The sequence below is a fragment of the Salvelinus fontinalis genome, chromosome 31 (genome assembly GCF_029448725.1).
Source record: "Salvelinus fontinalis isolate EN_2023a chromosome 31, ASM2944872v1, whole genome shotgun sequence".
Lineage (NCBI taxonomy): Eukaryota > Metazoa > Chordata > Actinopteri > Salmoniformes > Salmonidae > Salvelinus > Salvelinus fontinalis.
This window is the reverse complement of record NC_074695.1, coordinates 19,098,501-19,119,162: the sequence shown is the minus strand read 5'-3', so window position 1 is coordinate 19,119,162 and position 20,662 is coordinate 19,098,501. Positions and strand designations below refer to the sequence as shown.

General features: G+C 41.6%; 1 protein-coding gene across 1 annotated transcript in view; it reads right to left on the bottom strand.

Annotated features, from left to right (window-relative positions):
- The window catches only part of LOC129829751 (cAMP-dependent protein kinase inhibitor gamma-like), a 37,611-nt gene extending 17,295 nt beyond the window's left edge, over positions 1–20,316 (bottom strand). The window contains exon 1 of the mRNA XM_055891643.1: positions 20,073–20,316. The gene's annotated coding sequence lies outside the window, so the exon portion shown is untranslated. The remainder of the gene's footprint in view (positions 1–20,072) is intronic.
- Between the last annotated feature and the right edge of the window lie 346 nt (positions 20,317–20,662).

Genomic DNA, 20,662 nt, shown 5'->3' with positions numbered 1-20,662 from the left:
GATGTGAGAGACTGAACAGACTGAAACGGGACCACCATTGCTCACATCTACTAAGCATAAACAGGGGAGGGAGAAGATAATGCATGTTTATTGTGATTGTGGCTAGGGCTAGGGCTGTGACTGTCATTACATTTTGTCAGCCGGTGATTGTCAAGAAAATAACTGCCTGTCTCACGGTAATTGACCATTAATTAACATCAACACATTTAGCATCTCCTAGCGTCCACGCATAGCCTACACGCCACTGATGCAGACCTTAAGAACATCTACATTTTAAAAAGTATAATAAATCCATGTAATAAAGCCTACACCATCACAATAAATCCATTATTTATTTTTGACAGGTCTAAAGAAACATGATATGAAGAAAATGTAGTCTATTTCAGAAGAACAGAATAGCATACACTGAATTGTCCTTATGTTAGGCCCTGATCTGGCTATGCCATATGGCTGTGGGCTACACTAATTAATTTAGCAGACAAGATTTGCTTAGAATTCCATGGCATTATTTTATAGTATGAAGAATACAATTGAACATAGCTGAATGAAATAGGATATTTTCTCCAAACGATTTGAGGGAGTGCGCACATGCGGCAATTCTGTGTTGAGTGGTTAACAAAGAAATAAGTAACCCTATGCGGTTAATTTAGAGTTATAATGTAACTTTAGTTGTGATAAACTTTGGGCTATATGTTATGATTTTAATACATTGTAAGGCTGCATGATGCGACTAATGATGATTTGAAAAGTCACATGAAAGGCAGGAGCTCTGCTTTGTTTTTTTGCGCAGGCTGTACACACTTCATCAGTCTCTCAATCACAATTTGACAAACACTTGATAATGCCTCGAATTTCCCGGCGGCATCCCCTTTGGGTGTCTGTAATGCCGCCTAAAAAAATACATGCCTTTTGCGGCCAAAACCGCCATTAAAAAAGCCAGACTACGGTTTGCAACTGCACATGGGGACAAAGATTGTACTTTTTGTAGAAATATTCTCTGGTCTGATGAAACAAAAATAGAACTCTTTGGCCATAATGACCATCGTTATGTTTGAAAGAACACCATCCCAACCGTGAAGCACGGGTGTGGCAGCATCATGTTGTGGGGGTGCTTTGCTGCAGGAGAGACTGGTGCACTTCACAAAATAGGGAGGAAGGAAAATGAGGGAGGAAAATTATGTGGATATATTGAAGCAACATCTCAAGACATCAGTCAGAAAGTTAATGCTTGGTCGCAAATGGGTCTTCCAAATGGACAATGACCCCAAGCATACTTCCACAGTTGTAGCAAAATGGCTTAAGGACAACAAAGTCAAGGTATTGGAGTGGCCATCACAAAGTCCTGGCCTCAATACTATAGAATATTTGTCGACATAACTGAAAAAGTGTGTGCGAGCAAGGAGGCCTACATCCTGACTCAGTTACACCAGCTCTGTCAGGAGGAATGGGTCAAAATTCACCCAACTTATTGTGGGAAGCTTGTAGAAGGTTACCCGAAACATTTGACCTATATTAAATAAGTTAAAGGAAATGCTACCAAATACTAATTGAGTGTATGTAAACTTCTGACCCAGTGGGAATGTGATGAAAGTTTGAAATAAATTATTCTCTCTAGTATTATTCTGACATTTCACATTCTTAAAATAAAGTGGTGATCCTAACTGACCTAAGACAGGGAATTTTTACTAGGATTAAATGTCAGGTATTGTGAAAACTGAGTTTAAATGTATTTGGCTAAGGTGTGTGTAAACTTCCCACTTCAACTGTATGTATCAAGGCAACATCTAGACGTTACCAATTTTAGTTATTTATGGTGTAGCTGCTATCCTACAAATTGCCAGGTTGGCTGCCACCGCCGACATGACCGTGATACCCAGTATGAAGCACCCTACTGGTCACCGGCTTTGGACTCGTCATGCAGCCACGCAAAACGGTCTTAAGTTGCAACAAATCTGCCCAATAAGCTAAATCACTTTCCATACACCGAATCCTTGACACACCCACACTCCGATCACCATATTGGGCTGCAGCCAACCATACTCAGGAATCACACCTGTGTGGAAGCACCTGCTTTCAATATACTTTGAATCCCTCATTTACTCAAATGTTTCCTTTATTTTTGCCAGTTACTGTACCTGTAGAGATCTACAGTTCAGATACTCCTCTATAGAGCCAACCAACAGCATAATTATATTTCTCCTCCTTTCCCTGGGAATTATTGTAGAGATGGCCTCATCCATTTCTGACGCTGGCTTGCCAAGCTGCAATCCCACACAGCTGCATCGTTGCCTCTAACCTTGTGCTCTCCCACAAATCTACCAGGATGTGGATGCAGGGGTCCTGTCATTCAATTTGCTGAGTAGAAAATTAGAAGAAGAGTTGAATTAGAAGAGTTGAAGTAAAAGCATAACATTCCCCATTAGTAGCTAGCTTTAAAAATCAGCAGACTTGGGTAATCATTATGGTTAGCAGAGGAGGCTGGTGGGAGGAGCTATAGGAAAACAGGCTAATTGAAATAGCTGGAACGGAATTAATGGAACCGAGTCAAACATGTGGTTTCAAAATATGGTATAAATAATGAAACCAGCTCTGCACTAATTCAGGGTTGGGTAAATTACTTACTAAATTAAATCTGTTACGATTACTAGTTACCTGATCAAAATCAGTAATGTAACTTTTGGATTACCCAAACTCAGTAACTAATCGGATTACCTTCCCCCTAAAGGCCCAGTGCAGTCCAGTGTTTTATAAAATATATATTTACACACTGAGGAAAGAATACTATGGTGAAATTGTGAAAATTATGATAATGCGATAAGAGCCGTTGGAAAACACTGCCTGAAATTTCAGCCTGTTTTGGTGGAATGGAGTTTTGGCCTGCCTGGTGAATTGGTGAATAGACCAATAAGAATTTCCAAACCTCTGCCAATAACAGCTACTTTTTTTTATATTGGTTTTACTCAAACCAATCCCAGACAGCCCTAGCAAAATTCTTGTTTGAGAAATTGCGCTTTGCTAAGAAGCTGTTTATTTTTGACCATTTTAATTGAAAACAATCACAGAGTTGTAACGTGACTATCATTAATGTGATGACTGTTATTCATTGAATAATTACCTACTACGTTTAATTATTACGCTATTAAATTAGTCATGTAACAATTAACTCATTAGGAATTTAGGGCACCACGGGAAAAGTTTATTTAACGAGTTACCGTCTCCAGAATGAACTTAAAACAACAATAAATCCCTAGTGGACAACCAAAATTACACTTGTTACACTAGATGGAGATTTAAAGAGAGAGCAAGAGAGAAAGACAAGCAACACTTGGATATATTTGTAAACTACGCTTAGTTTAGCACTAATACCTTGCCCCGAACTGCCGTACCTTTGGGTAAGAAGTAATGTAATGATGTATTTACGCGCTGAAGGTCTTCCTGGTGTGTCTCTGTTGGGCCCTCTGATGGCCTTCTCTTTCGTTTTCAGGTTTAAATCTCTGATTGTCCACAAGAGGTCACAATGTCCTTAGTTGTCTGTGTACTTGCACTTGTTCTGGAAGAGTGGTCTCCTGAGGACGGCTAATCAGCCGATGATCCCAGAGTGGTGATGAAAGCAGTGTAGGCAACGATGATTTGAGGAGAATAACTGGATGGTCCTACTTAAATTCACCTTCTTAGATACTCCTACTCAACCGTAGCATTGATTGTTAAGAGGTTCTTTTGTCTTCAATCCCGTGTTGCGTTTTGGGGGTCGCATCTATCTTAGCCCACACTGCAGCTGTGGTCCGTTTTAGTCTGATGTGTTAATTCTTAACTCAAATGCTTTATACCCTCGGGTAAAAAGTGCGTACGCTCTCTGGTTTCCCTGGTGCAGTAAAAAAAAATTGTTATAACATCTTCATGCACCTTTTAATGACATCACAAAATAGACATATTTTCCATATTCCATCTCTCATCATTCCCAATATTCAAATATTGAAATATATTGTTCCAGTGTCCATGGTTTGATGTTGTAGTTTAGGGCGGAAAACTCATTATAAGACACAAAGACATTCCAGTCACCCAAACTAGGCCCCTAAAGGAATCGTCTGCTGCGTATGGTTTACGATCGACGTGCGGCGTCATAAAACCCCCCACATCCATCACTCTTCCCCCTCTGTGGAAGAGAGAGAGAGCTCTGTAGAGCTGATGCACTGTAACCTGATCTTCTGGATCCTCACAGGAGAGTCATAACAACAGTAAGGTAATTATAACCCAGAAATGATATTGAGATAAAAACAGCTGCATTTGACCTTTAACCTGTTTGGGATAGGGGGCAGCATTTTCACGTTTGGATGAAAAGCATGCCCTGAGTAAACGACCTGCTACTCAGTCCCAGTTGCTAATATATGCATATTATTAGTAGATTTGAATAGAAAACACTATGAAGTTTCTAAAACTGTTTGAATGATGTCTGTGCGTATAACAGAACTCATATGGCAGGTGAAAACCTGAGAAAAATCCAACCAGGAAGTGGGAAATCTGAGGTTTGTAGTTTTTCAACTCTTTGCCTATCGAATATACAGTGTCTATGGGGTCAAATTGCACTTCCTAACGCTTCCACTAGATGTCAGTCTTTAGAACATTGTTTGATGCTTCTACTGTGGGGGCGAATGAGAGGGGATTGAGTAAGGTCTCTCCCAGAGTGCCATGAGCTGACCATGCGCGTTCACGTGAGAGTTAGCTTGAGTTCCATTACATTTCTGAAGACAAAGGAATTCTCCATTTGGAACATTATTGAAGATGTATGATAAAAACATCCTAAAGATTGATTCTATACTTCGTTTGACATGTTTCTACGAACTGTAATATGACTTTTTTTTACTTTGTCTGAACTAAGCGATCGCGCATTGAGCATTTGGATTACTGGGCTAAACGCGCGAACAAAAAGGAGGTATTTGGACAAATTATGGACGTTATCGAACAAATCAAACATTTATTGTGGAACTGGGATTCCTGGGTGTGCATTCTGATGAAGATCATCCAAGTAAATATTTATAATGCTATTTCTGACTTCTGTTGACTCCGCAACATGGCGGGTATATGTTTGGCTTGTTTTGGTCTCTGGGTGCCGTACTCAGATTATTGCATGGTTTGCTTTTTCCGTAAAGCTTTTTGAAATCTGTAACGGTATTCCTCCTCCTCTACAACCGAAGAGGAGGAGTAGCGATTGAACCAAGGCGCAGCGGGTTGTGATGACATAATTTTAATAAAACAAGACGGGGAAAACACGAAACGAAACCACTTGAAATAATTAACAAAATAACAAAACAAATGTAGACAAACCTGAACTATACATATAACACTAAGAACGCACGAACAGGGAAAATAGACTACACAAAAGGAACGATGTACAAACAAACCGAACAGTCCCGTATGGTGCGACACACACTGACACAGGAGACACCCACCCACAACGAACACTGTGAAACAACCTACCTAAATATGACTCTCAATTAGAGGAAACGCCAAACACCTGCCTCTAATTGAGAGCCATACCAGGCAACCCTTAAACCAACATAGAAACAGAAAACATAGAATGCCCACCCAAACTCACGTCCTGACCAACTAACACATACAACAAACTAACAGAAATAGGTCAGGAACGTGACAAAATCTGACAAAGCGGTTGCATTAAGGAGAAGTATTTCTATAATTCTGTGCATAATACTTGTATCTTTTATCAAAGTTTATTATGAGTATTTCTGTAAATTGATGTGGCTCTGTGCAAATTCACGGGATGTTTTGGAGGCAAAGCCAAATGTAAACTGAGGTTTTTGGATATAAATATGAACTTGATCGAACAAAACATACATGTATTGTGTAACATGTTGTCCCGGGAGTGTCATCTGATGAAGAATAATAAAGGTTAGTGATTCATTTTATCTCTATTTCTGCTTTTTGTGACTCCTCTCTTTGGTTGGAAAATGGCTGTATGCTTTCTGTGACTAGTTGCTGACCTAACATAATGATATGTTCTGCTTTCGCCGAAAATGCTTTTTGAAATCGGACACAGTGGTTGGATTAATGAGAAGTTTATCTTTAAAATGGTGTCTAATACTTGTATGTTTGAGAAATTTTAATTATGAGATTTCTGTTGATTGAATTTGGCGCCCTGCAATTTAATTGGCTGTTGGCGAGGGGTTCCGCTAGGTTCCCAGACAGGTTAAGAGGCATTAGCAGACAAAAAGGATCCATCAAACACATTTGTTGTGTCATCAACGACTTGTGGTCAGACTCGCTCAGGTGGAACAAATATAAACCTTTTTATATGCTGAATTGAATGTCAGAAAACAGAAAGGTGTCTGTATTTTTTCACAAATACCCTTTCTGAATTTAAAAGTAATCTAATAAGTAATTTAGTTTTTCAAAAGCATCTGATGACAATATTTCTTCTGGTAACGTAACTAGGGTTGCACATTTTGGGGAATATTCAGAGGTGGAAACTTTCCGTGGGAATTAACGGGAATATATGCAAATTAATACCATTTAAATGTAGATGTTTTTTGCATTGGATATATTTACCATATCAAATGGAGACAGAATCATAAACCTTTTACCTTATCATAAGTAGACAATTGCAAATGATTAAATCCTTCCAATAGAAATAAAAACAATTTAGTTACAAATTGAACTTTAATTAAATGAGTTGACTCTTCACATGGAATGATTTCACTGAACAACAAAAGGGAATATTGAATGATCCATCGCATCTCCTAAAAACGTTTTCAACATACATCTGTAAAATGATAGAAACTAAAGTCTTGAAACTAAAGCTTTGGTTGTCTTTCTCTAAGGCTTCCATGTCTTCTCACTGGACCTTCTCAATGTCCACCTCTTGAACATCACTCTGAGGCCTCATCTTCACTGTCACTTTCCAACCTTGAGGATGGCTCGTTGTCAGGCTCAAAAAGCCTAAAATTTGCCCGGATGGCCACCAATTGCGTGCTTTGGTGTGCGTGTTCCCAAACAAGGACCAGTTGCGCTCTGAGGTGGCTGATGTTGGTGGGATTTGGAGGTTGATGGAGTCAACAGGGGAAAGATCCTCAGAACCACAAAGTCCCTTCCACCAGGTGGCTGATGAGATATGTTGGCATGCTTCATCTCCATCCCAAAGCCCTTACTTGGAAGTGTACTTCACCAGACTGCCAAGAACCTTGCCCTCATCCAGGCCAAGGTGGCGAGACACAGTAGTGATGCCACCATAGGACTTGTTGATCTCTGCACCAGACAGGATGCTCTTACCAGCATACTTGGGGTCCAACATGTACGCCTCGGCGTGGATGGGCTTCAGGCAGAAGTCTTCACGCTTTTTGATGCATTTCAGAACTGCAATTTCCTCTGCTTGGAGCAACAGTGAAGTGGGCAGGGCAGTACAGATTTCTTCTCTTACATCTGCAAGCAGAGTCTGAACATCAGACAGGATGGCATTGTCTCCCTCAATCCGTGCAATGGCTAATGCTATAGCTTTCAGGAGTTTCAGGTTGCTTACCACTCTCTCCCAAAATACATCACCCTGGAGGATACTCTTGATGGGGCTGTCCATATCAGCAGACCGTGATATGGCCATTTCTTGGAGAATCCTTCCCCTCCAGGAGACTGTCAAACATGAAGGCAACACCACCCCAACAGGTGTTGCTGGGCAGCTTCAATGTGGTGATCTTATTCTTCTCACTTTTCTCAGTGAGGTAGATTGCTGCTATGCTGCTATATATGATCCTTACCTAACATACCTAACCATTTCCTTGGCTCTCTTGTAGAGGATCCATTGTTTTCAGTGCCATGATGTCCTTGCAGAGCAAATTCAATGCATGAGCAGCACAGCCAATGGGTGTGCTGTGAGGGTAGGACTCCTCCACTTTAGACCAAGCAGCCTTCGTGTTCGCAGCATTGTCTGTCACCAGTGCAAATACCTTCTGTGGTCCAAGGTCACTGATGACCACCTTCAGCTCATGTGCAATGTAGAGACCAGTGTGTCTGTTGTCCTTTGTGTCTGTGCTCTTGTAGAATACTGGTTGAGGGGTGGAGATGTAGTTAATTATTCCATTCCCACGAACATTCAACCACCCATCAGAGATGATTGCAATACAGTCTGCTTTCTCTATGATTTGCTTGACCTTCACTTGAACTCTGTTGAACTCTGCATCCAGCAAATGAGTAGATAAAGCATGTCTGGTTGGAGGGGTGTATGCTGGGTGAAGAACATTCAGAAATCTCTTCCAATACACATTGCCTGTGAGCATCAGAGGTGAACCAGTTGCAGACACAGCTCGAGCAAGACATTCATCAGCACATCTCTGACTACGTTCCTCCATCGAGTCAAAAAAACATCTGATTCCAGGAAGACCATGACTACGTTCCTCCATTGAGTCAAAAAAACTTCTGATTCCAGGAGGACCATGAGCTGTTGCTATCGATAAGGTGTCTGATTCATCATTTTCACCTCGAATAGAAGTAGAGGAACTTTTGTCAGAGGTTGCTTGTTGTGAGCGCTGTGGGAACTTTATGCACTTGGCCAGATGAATCTGCATCCTTGTTGCATTCTTCACATATGATTTGACACAGTATTTGCAAATGCACACAGCTTTTCTTTCTACATTAGCTGCAATGAAATGTCTCCACACATCAGATAGTGCCCGTGGCATTTTCCTGTAAAGATTAGAAAAAAATGAATTTAAAAAAACTAATACAATTTCATGTACAGATAAATAGTTAACTAGTAAAACAAAATAAAACAAAATAAAAAATACATGCATTTATGCCATATAAAATGTATTCACGCCACCCAGTATTGTAATCAAAACTTACCAGAAAGCATGTAGTCCTTGGTTCAGACAGTGTAGTAGTGTGGGATCAACAGCATCTCATTAGTGTGCAAGATCTTGAGAATCAGCTGTACATGTGATGGAAGAATGCACTGTGCATGCAGAGGGTTACAATTCCATTGAATTGGGGATAGTTTAACCAAAATATGCCACAAGACCTAGAATTGCCTTATGTGTATCCCGCAAAAAAAGGTTCACCGTTATAAGCCAACTTTTTTGATGAGTTTTAGCAATATTCCCAAAATACCCGGTCTTAACTTCCCATGGAAAATGTACGGAAATTTAACAGATAGTTTCCAACCCTTTGCAACCCTAAACGTAACTGATTAGTTTGTTTTTTGTAATCAGATTTCATGTAACTGATTACATGCACTTGTTACTCCCCAACCCTGAATGTAGCAAATTAAAATTATGGAGCAATTAAATCTGCGTTGCTAGTTGGTTACCCACACATGTTAATGGGATATTAACGTTGATCATTAACGTTATTCTAAGAGGGACTCAATCATACCCACTTATCCTTCATTCTTTTACATGTCCTTAAATGACTAAGCCCACACTGTTATTTTGCTAAACCAATAAACATCTTGATTTACTAAAAACCCAAAGTGAAGGGTAATATGAAAATCATATGGTGCACGACAAATGAAAGACAAGGAGTTAATTCGGATCAAAACTAATAAAAAATCTATGGTCTATAGATGAGTGTGTGTGTGTGTGTGTGTGTGTGTATGTATGCCTGCGTGTCTATAATATAATTGTGCATAAGTACTACTTCTCTTCCTGACAGTCACAAGAAAGAAAGGGTGGTTCCCAGCCAGGGATGGAGCTAAAAAACAAACGTCTTATAGCCGAGTCTAACTACAGAGCATGGAACATGGTTAGAGGTCAGTGGAGTACTGAGTAGGCGACTACTGACAAAAAACTCAGCCTGCAAATGTGTAAACACATCTCCCATAATTAGAGAGGGAGTAGAAGACTAAAATATAATGCCCATTAATAGTTATGAATGTACACATAAATGCTGGATATTTCTATAGTTCGGAGATTGATATAGAGCAACCAATTGCTTTACGCATTTTAGACTGAGGTCTGTGGGCACTATGCTTATAGTTCTGGATCGCTTCTCTCCGTCCAGTAACATATATTGTATTGTGTAAGATAGTCCTGAATACTAGGGATGCACTGACATGACATTTTTGGCCGATACCGATATCCAATATTTAAAATTTTAGCGGCCTATTAAGCATTCTTGTACAGTTAATTAGTTAACACACACACACACAGGGGTCTAAGGCACTGCATCTCAGTGCAAGAGGTGTCACTACAGTCCCTGGTTTGAATCCAGGCTGTCTCACATCCGGCCGTGATTGGGAGTCGCATAGGGCGGCGCACAATTGGTCCAGCGCCGTCTGGGTCTGGCAGTCATTGTAAATAAGAATTTGTTCTTAAATTACTTGCCTAGTTAAATAAAGGTCACACACACACAAAAAAAAAAAAGTTATTTTGATGGCATTTACATTTCCCCATTACCAGTAAAACAATCAAAACTTCTTCTTTTTTCACTTTTCATTGCTGTGCTGTTACATTGTTAATTTGTTCAGTCATTTCATTCTCAACCAGGATTTCCTTATACATGTCAAGCAGTGTCAAGTTTCAACTCTGTCTGTCCATGGCCTCTCTTCCTCGGTACGCACTGTCACTGTGTCCGTTTCCATCTTGTCCAGCTGTGTATGTAACATTTGATGTAAACACTGTTTCTTGTCTGCTTCAAAGTAGCGACACTGTAAAGAGGCTCAGAGAGAATGCCACGAATCGCTTGTTCACAGCCTCAAGTACTTTTGTAAATTTAACCCCACGCTCTGTATTGGCAGTTTTGTTGAGCAGCCGTTTCAATGCCATGACAGAGGGTATCACATCTGCTGCAGACACAGTTGATGAGCTTATTTCTCAAGTCAGTTTTTTGAATGGCGCTAAGAGTGTGTTCATGTTGCCAAGTTTCAAACATTCTCAAATGCCACTGAAATGGCAGCAGTGGTATGAGAACCAGCACATTCTTGAGCATGCAATACGGCTTTCCTCCATATGAAATCCTCAGCGACCCACTGCGTGGTCAGACTCAGCATGCTCATGTGGCTGACATCGCTGGTCCAAATGTCAGTCGTGAAGCTAATAGCAGTGACGCCCATAACATGTAGCTCATAGATGTATGTTTCAACAATACTGTAACTCCGGTAGGGCAACATCTGAAAAATAGTGTGTACCGGGGCTTGACCAGTCGGCGAAAGCCAACGTCATCCACAACAGAGGACGGTTGATTGTCAAGGGCAATAAATTCCATTATCTCGGCATTAACGGGTTTTGCCTTGGAGTTGTATCGCTGAAATGTTCTTACTTTCAAATGACTGCGCGACTTTAACTAGTTGTTGGAAGTGTGCGCTTAGTATTTTTCTGCTTTTGTTCTGTGTAGCACTGTATTTTCATGGCGTCATTACGTCATCTACCTATGATATATAGGGATGCACGTCAGCTTTGACATCGGTTTTGCATATCGGCGTTAAACTAGATATCGGGCCGATGCCAATGTTGGCATTTTTAGCTAATATTGTCCGATTCTGATATGCTCACCGATATATCTTGCATCCCTACTGAATACTCTTAATTGGCAGCAGGTAGCTGGCCAATGGTCGCTGGGTTGAATCCCCATGCCGACTAGGTGAAAAATCTGTTGATGTGCCCTTGAGCAAGGCATTTAACCCTAATTGCGCCTGTAAGTCGCTCTGGATAAGCGCATCTGCTAAATGACAAATGTAATAGTATGACAACTGTAGAGTCAGTGGCACAACACATCAGTAGGAGTTGGCAAGATAGCCCAACCAGATCTGGGACCAGACACAAAAAGAATGTACTTCCTGAAGGAAGCAAGTGATAACTACAAGATGATAAAACAACCATACACAACTAAACCTTACAGCCGGCCCGTATCCCCAACCCAACAAAACATACATTTCTCACTCATCCAGAGTACTGTATTCAATCTTCATTTTTCCATTCCTAATAATGTTATTGGCCACTATCAATACAACAGCAGACACCCATTAGCTAAAGGGAAAGTTGGAGGAAGAGGAGAATGAGGCTGGTAGTGCCACTGCTGCACTGCAGATATACAGTACATGACCTCATTATTGTTGATCCATGAAGCTGCAATATGTAACTTTTTTGGTCTTTTTTCCCCGTCATTTAGTTTCAGTGTTGTACACCAGCTTCAAACAGCTGAACATACAATATTTTTGGTTATTGAAAGTACAACTCACAGCGGTTTAGATGGTACAATGATTCTCTACACTTTACTTTCTTGTTTTGTCACAAACTGAAATTAGGTGAACTATTAGAATTTTAGCAGCCAGGAAATGGCAGAGGAAATGGCTTTTTTTTTTTGGGTCACTATATCTATTTTGCCAATTGAATCGATCCCCTCTACCACACGGAACCCCACTAATCTACCGACGGAAACGAACGAGGTGACAAAAAAATAAAAAATAAATTTAAAAAATATTTTAAAAAAACAGACCTCCATCCTATGTTATCTTGCTACCGATAGCCAGCTACCCGGCCAGCTGTCTGGATCGCCGTGACCCCAACCAACCTCTACTCACTGGACCCTTATGATCACTCGATTAAGCATGCCTCTCCTTAATGTAAATATGCCTTGTCCATTGCTGTTCTGGTTAGTGTTTATTGGCTTATTTCACTGTAGAGCCTCTAGCCCTGCTCACTATATATCCAACCTCTCAGTTCCACCACCCACATATGCGATGACATCACCTGGCTTCAATGATGTTTCTAGAGACAATATCTCTCTCATCATCACTCATTACCTAGGTTTACCTCCACTGTATTCACATCCTACCATACCTTTGTCTGTACATTATTCCTTGAAGCTATTTTATCGCCCCCAGAAACTTCCTTTTACTCTCTGTTCTAGACGTTCTAAACGACCAATTCTCATAGCTTTTAGCCGTACCCTTATCCTGCTCCTCCTCTGTTCCTCTGGTGATGTAGAGGTGAATCCAGGCCCTGCAGTACCTAGCTCCACTCCTATTCCCCAGGCGCTCTCTTTTGATGACTTCTGTAACCGTAATAGCCTTGGTTTCATGCATGTTAACATTAGAAGCCTCCTCCCTAAGTTTGTTTTGTTCACTGCTTTAGCACACTCTGCCAACCCAGATGTTTTAGCCGTGTCTGAATCCTGGCTTAGGAAGACCACCAAAAATTCTGACATTTTCATCCCTAACTACAAGATTTTCAGACAAGATAGAACGGCCAAAGGGGGCGGTGTTGCAATGTACTGCAAGGATTGCCTGCAGAGTTCTGTTTTACTGTCCAGGTCTGTTCCCAAACAATTTGAACTTCTACTTTTAAAAATCCACCTCTCTAAAAACAAGTCTCTCACTGTTGCCGCCTGCTATAGACCACCCTCTGCCCCCAGCTGTGCTCTGGACACCATATGTGAACTGATTGCCCCCCATCTATCTTCAGAGCTTGTGCTGCTAGGCGAACTAAATTGGAACATGCTTAACACCCCAGCCATCCTACAATCTAAGCTTGATGCCCTCAATCTCACACAAATTATCAATGAACCTAGCAGATATCACCCCAATTCCGTAAACACGGGTACCCTCATAGACATCATCCTAACCAACTTGCCCTCCAAATACACCTCTGCTGTTTTCAACCAAGATCTCAGCGATCACTGCCTCATTGCCTGTATCCGTAATGGGTCAGCGATCAAACGACCTCCACTCATCACTGTCAAACGCTCCCTGAAACACTTCAGCGAGCAGGCCTTTCTAATCGACCTGGCCGAGGTATCCTGGAAGGATATTGATCTCATCCCGTCAGTAGAGGATGCCTGGATATTTTTTTTAAATGCCTTCCTCACCATCTTGAATAAGCATGCCCCATTCAAGAAATTTAGAACCAGGAACAGATATAGCCCTTGGTTCTCTCCTGACCTGACTGCCCTTAACCAACAGAAAAACATCCTATGGCGTTCTGCATTAGCATCGAACAGCCCCCGTGATATGCAACTTTTCAGGGAAGCTAGAAACCAGTATACACAGGCAGTTAGAAAAGCCAAGGCTAGCTTTTTCAAGCAGAAATTTGCTTCCTGCAACACAAACTCTAAAAAGTTCTGGGACACTGCAGCTTCCAACTGCACTGAAGATAGGAAACACTGTCACCACCGACAAATCCACTATAATTGAGAATTTCAACAAGCATTTTTCTACGGCTGGCCATGCTTTCCACCTGGCTACCCCTACCCCGGTCAACAGCACTGGCCTCCCCTCTGCTACTCGCCCACGCCTTCCCCATTTCTCTTTCTCCCAAATACAGTCAGCTGATGTTCTGAAAGAGCTGCAAAATCTGGACCCTTACAAATCAGCCGGGCTAGATAATCTGGACCCTTTCTTTCTAAAACTATCTGCTGAAATTGTTGCCACCCCTATTACCAGCCTTTTCAACCTCTCTTTCGTGTCGTCTGAGATTCCCAAAGATTGGAAAGCAGCTGCGGTTATCCCCCTCTTCAAAGGGGGGGACACTCTTGACCCAAACAGCTACAGACCTATATCTATCCTACCCTGCCTTTCTAAGGTCTTCGAAAGCCAAGTCAACAAACAGATTACCGACCATCTCGAATCCCACCATACCTTCTCCGCTATGCAATCTGGTTTCAGAGCTGGTCATGGGTGCACCTCAGCCACGCTCAAGGTCATAAACGATATCTTAACCGCTATCGATAGGAAACAGTACTGTGCAGCCATATTCATTGACCTGGCCAAGGCTTTTGACTCTGTCAATCACCACATCCTCATCGGCAGACTCGACAGCCTTGGTTTCTCTAATGATTGCCTCGCCTGGTTCACCAACTACTTCTCTGATCGAGTTCAGTGTGTCAAATCGGAGGGTCTGTTGTCCGGACCTCTGGCAGTCTCTATGGGGGTGCCACAGGGTTCAATTCTTGGACCGACTCTCTTCTCTGTATACATCAATGATGTCGCTCTTGCTGCTGGTGAGTCTCTGATCCACCTCTACGCAGATGACACTATTCTGTATACTTCTGGCCCTTCTTTTGACACTGTGTTAACAACCCTCCAGGCGAGCTTCAATGCCATACAACTCTCCTTCCGTGGCCTCCAATTGCTCTTAAATACAAGTAAAACTAAATGCATGCTCTTCAACCGATCGCTGCCTGCACCTGCCCGCCTGTCCAACATCACTACTCTGGACGGGTCTGACTTAGAATATGTGGACAACTACAAATACCTAGGTGTCTGGTTAGACTGTAAACTCTCCTTCCAGACTCACATCAAGCATCTCCAATCCAAAGTTAAATCTAGAATCGGCTTCCTATTCCGCAACAAAGCATCCTTCACTCATGCTGCCAAACATACCCTTGTAAAACTGACCATCCTACCAATCCTCAACTTCGGTGATGTCATTTACAAAATAGCCTCCAAAACCCTACTCAATAAATTGGATGCAGTCTATCACAGTGCCATCCGTTTTGTCACCAAAGCCCCATATACTACCCACCACTGCGACCTGTACGCTCTCGTTGGCTGGCCCTCGCTTCACACTCGTCGCCAAACCCACTGGCTCCAGGTCATCTACAAGACCCTGCTAGGTAAAGTCCCCCCTTATCTCAGCTCGCTGGTCACCATAGCAACTCCCACCCGTAGCACGCGCTCCAGCAGGTATATCTCTCTGGTCACCCCCAAAACCAATTCTTCCTTTGGCCGCCTCTCCTTCCAGTTCTCTGCTGCCAATGACTGGAACGAACTACAAAAATCTCTGAAACTGGAAACACTTATCTCCCTCACTAGCTTTAAGCACCAGCTGTCAGAGCAGCTCATAGATTACTGCACCTGTACATAGCCCATCTATAATTTAGCCCAAACAACTACCTCTTTACCTACTGTATTTATTTATTTTGCTCCTTTGCACCCCATTATTTCTATCTCTACTTTGCACCTTCTTCCACTGCAAACCAACCATTCCAGTGTTTTTTTTACTTGCTATATTGTATTTACTTCGCCACCATGGCCTTTTTATATTTTTATTTATTTATATATATATATTTTGTTTGCCTTCACCTCCCTTATCTCACCTCACTTGCTCATATTGTATATAGACTTATTTTTCACTCTATTATTGACTGTATGTTTGTTTTACTCCATGTGTAACTATGTGTTGTTGTATGTGTCGAACTGCTTTGCTTTATCTTGGCCAGGTCGCAATTGTAAATGAGAACGTGTTCTCAATTTGCCTACCTGGTTAAATAAAGGTGAAATAAATAAATAAAATAAATAAAGAGCGATTTCTGCATAGTGCACCTTTAAATAACTATCTGCATGATAAAAACAAATGTAAATGTTTTTCGACCCTGGTCCTACAGGTGTGTACAGGCTGATGTGCAAGCTCATATCAACTGATTCAGCTAATGGTATTGTTTATCAGGTGTTTGTGCTGCTGGGCTTGAACAAAACCCCGAAAACACACATAGTATCCCTACAGGACCATCAGAAACATGTCGAGAGGTTTTTAAACTAGAAACCAAACCAAACCGATGAAGACTACCTGAACTCAAATTTTCAATTAAGTTACAGTTTACACTAAAGCAGGTATTTCCAAACTGAGGTACAAGTAGGGTAAGCGTAATGTCTTCGGGGGTACGCCAAATAAAAATGTGATTCATATTTTAAAAATATTTATTTTCCAAATGGGGCATTTGGTTGTTTTTTTCCCTCCCTGAGTAGACTCGTTTCACTGGCAAAAATGTAATTAAGACATCTAGTGTTCAGCAAAATAACAACAATGTCAAATAACTAACATCCAATCACATGAACCATTACTCTCCGCGGGAAACCTTCACTCTTGCGCAGACATTTAGAAACGAAACATGACAATTTGAAAAATAAGCCATGGGAGTTTTTTGAACGAGAATAAAGACGACTTTCGAGTAGTAAGACAAAAGCAACAGATACCATTAATAAGAAGGGGCTAGAAGTGTCTTATATGGGGAGCTACCTAGTGGCTAGGACAGGCAAGCCCGATACTATTGTGGAGGACTTAATTCTTCCTGCTGCTGCAGATATGGCTGGGACAATGCTGGGGGAAAAGGCCAAAAAAACTATACAGACAATGCCTTCCTCAAACAACACTGTCCCACAACGCATCAGTGACATGGCAGGAGATGTTTTGAAACAATTACTGCTTCGCATACAAGCCAGTGAATTCTATGCGTTACAGCTGGATGAGTCAACAAACGTGGCGGGCCTGGCAAGGCTCCTGGTATATGTCTGTTACGTTTATGGGGGGGGGTCAATTAAGGAAGACATCCTCTTTTGCCAACCACTGGAATCCAGGACAGCAGGAGAGGATAAAGTACTGGATGGACAGCTTTGTGACATCAAAAAGACTTTGGTGGTTAAGATGTGTTGGTATCTGTACTGATTACGCAAAAGCCATGGCAGGGAGACATAGTGGAGTGGTAATGTGCCTGCAGGCAGTTGCTCCCGACGCCACTTGGGTACACTGCAGCATCCGCTGAGAGGCTATTGCTGCCAAGCAAATGCCTGACAGCTTGAGACGTTTTGGATACTACAGTGAAAATGGTTAACTTTGTTAAAGCAAGGCCCCTGAACTCTCGTGTAACTTCTGCATTATGCAATAACATGGGCAGCGACCATGTAACGCTTTGACGCTGGTTATCAAGGGGGAAATTATTGACACGTTTGCGGGACAAACTTGAGGCTATGATTAAGAAGTTGGAGCTCTTTCCTGCCTGTATTAACAAGGACAACACACAGGTCTTTCCATCGTTCTATGATTCTGTGTGTGCAAATGAACTCAAGCTTACGGACAATGTCAAATGTGATATAGTGAAGCACCTGAGTGAGCTGGGTGCACGATTGCGCAGGTGTAACAGGGTTGGTTATGTTTCCACTTGCCTCTAAAGAAATGTGTATTTGATGTTCAAGCATTCTTATTGGTTAGTTCAACTCTGATGACAATAAGGGGTGTTGTGATTGGCCCCGCTTGCAGATAGGGGGAGATCGCGAACGTCAGGTCTTCCCAGTATGAAAATGTGATGCAAGGGGTAGGTCACGTTCTGAATACTGTTTTCTATTTTACAATGTGTATAAGTTTGCTGTACGTTACTGATTTTATACATGTGTGGGTATATGGTACCTGTTAGGGATTGAGGGGCTTTCTGGGATGTGCTTTGGCATATGATTGCTGTAAATAATTGTGTTAGCTAGCATACACCGATGTCATGGTCACATAAGCCACGGCTAACACAGTTGTCTTCATGCTACAGATTTTGCCATCGACAGCCATCAACACTGTTAAGCCCTGCACAACTAACGTGCTGTTTCCCATTTAACAACAGCAAAAATTAATGATGCTCAACTGGGACCACTGGCCGAAGTGATTTATTATGAGAAAACACAACGCATGGAGAGTACATTATACATCTGTTACACAGGTACTTTCCCGAAACGGACGGAACAAACAACTGGATTTGTTATCCCTTTCATGCCCTGCCTCCAGTCCACTTACCGATATCTGAACAAGAGAACCTCATCTAAATTGCAACAAGCGGTTCTGTGAATATTTTATTTAATAAGAAGCCACTGCCAGATTTCTGGATTGGCCTGCGCTCAGAGTATCCTGCCTTGGCAAATTGCACTGTTAAGACACTGATGCCCTTTGCAACCACGTACCTATGTGAGAGTAGATTCTCGGCCCTCACTAGCATGAAAACTAAATACAGGCAGACTGTGTGTGGAAATGACTTAAGACTCTCTCCAATACAACCCAACATTGCGGAGTTATGTGCATCCTTTCTAGCACACCATTCTCATTAACCTCTGGTGAGTTATTCACAATTTTCAATTAACGAATAAGGTTTTACATGTAAGATGGTAAAATAAAGAGAAAAATTGATTATTATTGGTGCCCTGGTCCTCTAAGATCTCTTTGTCACTTCCCACGAGCCGGGTTGTGACACAAACTCACACTCATTCTTATGTTTAATAAATGTATCGTATAGTGTGTGTGTGTGTGTGTGTGTGTGTGTGTGTGTGTGTGTGTGTGTGTGTGTGTGTGTGTGTGTGGCAGGCTTACAATGATGGCAATAAACAACATTTGAGAGTGCGCTGACCCTGGTGAGTTGGTACACAGCTGAAGGTTGAATGTTTGAAGGGGGTACAGGACTATAAAAAGTTGGGGGAACAACTGCTATAGACTACACCCCAGGCCCACTGCCCCCCCACCCCCACACACACACACACACACACACACACACACAGTAGGGGTAGTACTGCAGGCACGTCATGTTTCTGATTTAACCAAACTGGAAGACCAGGTGTGATAAATTGAGTCAATCACTGAACTGATAAATTAGCTCAGTAGGTCTGGCACCTAATTGGGGGGGGGGAAAATCCATCCAGTTGTCCTGGAACACCTACTCTACAGGATCAATAGGCACCATCTCCATCATTTACACCAGGGGTGTCGAACTCATTCCATACTGGGCCTAGTGTCTGAAGGTTTTTGGTTTCTCCTTTCAATTAAGACCTAGACAACCAGGTGAGGGGTGGTCTTTAATTACTGACCTTCATCAATTAAGTTAGAGGGTATTTGTTGAAATCCCTCTGTCAAGACCATTGTAAAATTCATAAGAAAATGTGATAAAAAAAGAAATTAAGTTAGACTATTTATTTCACAAGATCAGTTTTTGTTCTGATAAGTGAAATAATTAGCAGTAAACTGCTGAACTTGTCTAGGGCTATCTGTTGATACGCAAAACTGAAAGAGGTTGAATAAAAACGTGGAAGATAATGTTAAAATATTGGAGTTGCCCAATTTGTCCCAATTTCACATTCAAAATCGCCCAGAATAGAGAATAGGCAGTAGCCTATATTCCAACAGACGAGACCACCTACATTGTTCAAGTATAGATAGGCATTCCACTGAGCAAAGAACAAAATAAAACGTGCCTAATGTTGGCAAGTTTGACGAACACACGACCTGCATCAATCAGAGCAAATTCCTCGTAACCAAATGTGCATCCGCCGACGTTGCGCGGCAACAGTCGTTTTCACATATTGTTATAGTGTAACAAAAAGACAAATGACTAACCTTGATTCGATAGCCTTAATTATCCACTTGATACAATCGGATCAAACACCAATTCAGTTTCCGGGCCCTTTTGCAACACGTAATGTAAATCTTACAGCGATGAACTCTCATAAACAGTAATGTTTATCTGGCAACCTCCCGAAACAATGAGGGAAGGGTAGGTCTTCAAACAGCTGTTTCCAAAATGGAGTTAGCCATCCCACAGCCAATCAGACATCGTCTTGTGATCCAGGCTCACATTTCACTCGGGCTGAAACGTGAAACTCTTCATAACTTAAAATATGAAAACGAATAGGATGTGACAAAATTAAGCTTTCGACTAGGCCTAATTCTTAAATCGCATATGGCCTAAACGGCAGCCTACTAGGCAATCTGGGAATTGACTAAAATAGATAGTGTTCTGTTCTATAATTCTGTTCTATTCTACCCAATGAAACCATCCTCTGTACTGGACATGTAGGCCTATGGTTTTGCAAAACACACATCTGAATTTGAAATGTGTTTATTCATCTACTGATCAATGCAGGCCTACTCTGAAATATGAAGAGACTGCAGACATGCTTTGACATCTTAGAAAAAGAAATTGATTA